Below are 5,729 nucleotides of genomic sequence, written 5' to 3'. Positions count from 1 at the left end.
TTGTGCTTTATCCGTTAATCTGTGATAATTAATAACGCCAATTGACTTTCACATTTAAATATTCTGCTTATATGCTGGTTTGGGTTATTGGGTACGTTCAGGTGTCCAGCACGGACACTAGTCGCGGCCTACGGGGTTGGGTCGTGACAAAAGTGGTATCAGAGCAGTTCGTCCTCGGAATGTCTACAGGCCGTGTCTAGTAGAGTGTTGTTTATCGGTGTGTTGTGCACCACATCTATAAACAGGAGGCTACAGGACATTTAGGGTGTTACCTTTCTTTGACTCTTAGATCGTGCGATAGAGCCAGTTGTAGGAAATGAATTGCTTTTTACTAACCTCTGATTTCAGCTGGAGAACGGTATCGACATAAGACAGCGACTGATGATATTGGAAGCTACACAGTACACAGGTAAGCAATGGTTAGAAACCTTATAGGGGTCACGTGAGCTGAGACGGATTAGATTGGTAAAAAGGAAGGAAAAGCAGCGCAGCTCTGGAATTAGAGTAAAAATTTGAACAGGTGATTGAAGATGTATGGTGAAAGAAATGGAAGTGATATATGTACGTATGTGTAGGACCCCCCATTTACGACTATGTCGATCGATTGGTGAACCCTAATAGCCAGTGTTGTAATATATAGAAAGGATTAACTGGGCAGAATTTACGAGGAAAAGGGAAAGGTATGGTACAAATGTTACGAAATAGACCGATACTCACTTTGCTACTGGTTGAGTTTGGAAAATTCTAATACAACGATGTTTGGAAAGAAAAGAGAATAATTGAGTGGGGGGTAAGGAGATCAAATACCAGAAAAAGTGAACCGTAAGAAACATAGTTAAGCAGAGTCTTTAAAAGAGTTGACGGGCAAAGCACGAATGTTAATTGCGAAAACGAGCTAGAATGAAATAGTGCAGGGCAAAGGAAAACTTATGGCATGAAACGATGAATCATGTGAGTATCAAATAATTCGAAATGAAAAAGGGGTCATTATACTTAAATTAAAAGTTGGCCGACTATCATTATACGGACCAACAAACGGTCCGTACTTATGGGCATACATTTGGGCGTACATTTGGTCCAGAATGTTATCTTCATCTTGGCCAATTATACGGTCCAACATACGGCCAGTATAATTTATACGGACTGTATGTTTGGCCGTATAATGCCAATTGAAGCGATTTTCGTTTTCGTCGACTCGTTTGATCTCCGATCCTTATGGAACCTTCTTAATACTTGTTTAACACTTCAATATCAATATTAGGGACACTATTACACTTCTCTAAGACGTCATTATGCCATCATGGGCTCGTTGCTCGAAATTCTTATCCGATACGCCACCATATGATTCGCTTTCCTTAACAACTTTCTTTCCTTACATTGTATGCCTTTAAAATCTCATCGAGGGTAATCTAATACTCTTTCTTACTCTTCAAAACATCGTATATGCCGCGTCCTCTATTAGCCTATTCACTGTACATGTACGGGGGTTTTTTTCCAAGGTGTAACAATTAGTCCTTCGGACATGGCGTTTGGTTGGATATTACCTAGTTTGGTATGACTTCTGATTATGTGGGCTTGTAGTCATTACTTTATGTATTGAATACGAGGTGCAATTGTTGTGATATGGGAAAGAAGGAGTTAATATATAGTCGTGTTGTCGACGGTGGGTTGTTGCCCTATTATTATGATTAGGCTTGTTGTCTTAATTGATGTGTTGTGATACGTGTTGCACTTACTTCTCTCTTGTTATGTTATTTCTCATCCGAGAAAGGAAGGATAATGAGATTAGGCCTAAATCGTGTTGTATAGTTATGATGATATCATGCAGGGCATACATTCTCATTTCACATGTAAATTGATATTGAATTTTGACTTGGCACTGATGATGATACATGAGAAATGGAGCACTTGATGACACAAGACTTAGTTATGAGGTGTGCTTGCGATATTTGGAAGAAAGAGGTGACATAGACTCTTTATGTGTCACGACCCGACTAGGAGCCATGACGGGTACCCGGGGCTAACGACCGAGCACCACCCATTCTATCACTTATCATACTTACTATACGATTCTTCATTACTCTTGTGACCATAATCATAGGAAAACCATTTTTTTCATTTGGAAACATAATTACTTTTATATACATAAGCCCTTCGGCTATCAAAACAATAATACATATACAATAGTAACATCGTGAGACCATACTACCCACACATGCGTATCTACGAGCTTGTACTAGAGTACTAGACATATGGACGGGACAAGACCTCGTCGTGCCCAAAATACACACACATATATATATACAAAAGAATCAACCAAATAGCACCTTCGGAATAATTGAGTGCTCCTGTAAATCTGCTGATGGCTCCTATGGATCTGCACCGTCTCCCTGTCTATCTGTGGGCATGAACACAGCGTCCAAAGAAAATGCACGTCACTATGAATATTGTACTGAGTATGTAAGGCATGCATGAAGTGATCATGATAGAGAAATCATAAGTCATAAGGTGAAGATACAACCTGCGTAACTCTTAAGGGTGGATAAATTTCCTATATATATATATATTCCGGGTAACCATCATATGCCGTCCACTGGTGGTGATCGTGTGCGGCCTTCTTGGCGCGGTGGAATCATAATCAGCCCGCCTTAGTGGTGACATGTCCGACCATTTAGGCACGGTAGAATCACAAGCAGCTCGCCTTTGCGGTGACATGTCCGGCCATTTAGGCACGGTGGAATTGTATCATCGTGAGCACATCATAGACTTTACATTATTATACATCTCATAGACATATCATGACTTTATCATAACTTAGCATCATTATACATTTATCATCAAAACATACATTAGAACTTGAAGGCAACTATGGCTATGTTGGGGTGACATAAGGTCGTGAACCCCCGATTATATTATGGAGTAATCATCATTATCATATCTCACCTTGAAGGGACTAACATTTTAAGGTGAGTGTACATAAGGAAAAACATCAATGGAGCCATACTAAGAATCATTAGCTTCATGGACATCTTATTTTACTCTTGGATTCTTTATACTTAAACTCATCATCATCATTATCTTGCTCGTCGTCATATCTCCTTTCTTCATCATATGCGTATGTAGCTCTTTATAGTCATGGACTCATAATTTCCATTATTTAGAAAGATCATGGAAAGATAGGAAGATTTATGACATAGGAGTCATGCCATAGAAAGAAGGGGCTAACGTTACTACCTTTTCGTTTAGCTACTCTATTGCTTGAACGTTCCTCTCCGATATTCACGTTTCTACCTTTAAGAGAGTTCATACTCATGTTATATAATCGATAACATAAGCGTGTTTAAACTAAAGCTAGAGAAAATTGGGCAGTGTCTCCTTCGTTTCTACTACTTTCTACATATCATATATCAACTCCCAAACGTCAATAATAACATTCATAATATCATCATCAATAACTTTTGTCAAATTCATCATTATCTATCCCCACAATTTCCTCTCAAGATCATCATCCATAATCATGATCACAATACAACTTTACATTCGTTCTCGTCTAATGTTTCTATCATGCTCTTAACATCATTCATACCGTAATTCCACTCACAACATATCAATATTCATGATTCACCCCAAACTACTACTCAAAAATGGCACTATTCTCACATTCATGACCCATTTTCTATCTCCTTCTACGATTTCAATACCTTGAATAACATATAAATACCATAAAAATAACCTTAGATTGTGTGGGAATGAACTTTAAGTGGAAATACTTTACTTGAGTAAAACCCTAGTTCCACTTCCTATGAAATCCCTTGCCTTAGATGAACCCTAGTGATTTTCTTGCACTTGTTTCTCCTGATTTGATGAAGTTGATCATTGACTTCACTTGGATTCTTGTATATGAGTGGTTTGGAGAGTTCTAGAGAGCTCTTGAGTCATGGAGAGAGAAAATAAAATGAGTTAAATGATCTTGGGATATTCTTTTATAAATTAAAAATCTGTCCTGACATCATTATACGGACACTTATACGGTCCGTATAAATTTATACGGTCCGTATAAGTGACCGTGAAATTGGTTCAGCAACCATCCCTTTCTGTCTCAATTATACGGCACATTATACGGTCCGTATAATTTTATACGGTCTGTATAAGTGACCGTGAAATCACCCCATCAACAACTCATTCTGTGACTATTATACGGTCCGTATAATTTTATACGGTCCGTATAAGTGACCGTATAATCCCATCAGTGAGGGAAATTCACTGTGATGATTCTGCGGACCATTATACGGACCGTATAATATTATACGGACCGTATAATCTACCTCTTCTCTGATTTTGGTTCTCGTCACTTCGTTTGACCTCAAATCCTTATGGACCCTTCTTGATATTTGTTTAACACCTCGTTAACAATCCAAGGGATATTATAACTCTTCTCCAAAACATTACTAAGCCATCATTAATTCGATACTCATAAATTCTATCTGGTACGCATCATATATCTTGCTTTCCTTGACTACTTTCGTCTCCTACCTTAAACATCTTTGAAGTCTCAGTTAGAATCATCAAATGTTATTTCTTACTTATTAAAACATCGTACACATCATGTCCTCCGTTAGTCTATTCACTGTACGTCAACGAAAAATTTTCGGGGTGTAACATTCCTCCCCCCTTTTGAAACATTCGTCCTCGAATGTTAAGCACTTGGGAATTCTACTAAAATTTCGCCAGAGTTTCCCCTGTAATATGGCACTACCATCCTGTCACAACAACCCACAATAACATTGCCTCACAGGGCCACAACACAATAACAATATAAGTTGCCACACACGACCCATATGCATAAATGAAAACATTCATACCTCATAATCTTGGTATTTCATCGGGAATCTCTTTTGGGGGCTGAAATAAATGCGGGTATTTGGATTTCATACTCTCTTCTGCTTCCCAAGTCATTTCTTCTCTGTGGTTATTTCTCCATAAGACTTTAACTGAGACCACTTCCTTATTTCGAAGTTTCCGTACTTGCCTGTCTAATATGGCAATGGGCACTTCTTCATATGCTAGCTTTTCTGTCACTTGAACATCATCTATTGGGACAATTCTTGTAGGATCTCCAATACACTTGCAGAGTATTGAGACATGGAAAACCGGATGGACTGATTCAAGTTCTGGAGGCAAGTCTAATTCATAAGCTACTTGACCCACCTTGCGGATAATCTTATAAGGTCCAATATATCGAGGACTTAACTTTTCTTTTGTTACACCTCATAAATTTCCCCGTGAATGTACAACGAATAGACTAACGAAGAATACGAGTATATGGTGTTTCAATCAGAAGGGAATGACGTTTGACGACCCTAAGTAAGATTTCAAAGGCAATGGGAACAAGAGATAGGTTATGCTCCACAATGACTAATTATAGGTTTTGAAGACTTGAAAGTCGCAGATTTGCATTTTAGCCCAGTCGACCGTAAAGTGAAATACGGACCGTAAAGTGGTATACGGCCCGTAAACCACCATGTTGTATTTCAGCTCGCAAAACTACAACTTTCTGTCAAATGTTTAAATGGTTAAATACGACATGGAATACGGACCGTAAATTGAAATACACTACAAGAAAAAAGATTATCTAAGACCAACATTTAGCAGCGGTATACAAATCTGGTCGCTAAACCTATATTGTTACTGACCAGATATTTCATTGTTCCCTAATTCTCTCTTAAATG

This window comes from Lycium barbarum, chromosome 9 (assembly GCF_019175385.1).
Source record: "Lycium barbarum isolate Lr01 chromosome 9, ASM1917538v2, whole genome shotgun sequence".
Taxonomy (NCBI): domain Eukaryota; kingdom Viridiplantae; phylum Streptophyta; class Magnoliopsida; order Solanales; family Solanaceae; genus Lycium; species Lycium barbarum.
The sequence above is the reverse complement of the archived record's forward strand: the minus strand, read 5'-3'. Positions refer to the sequence as shown.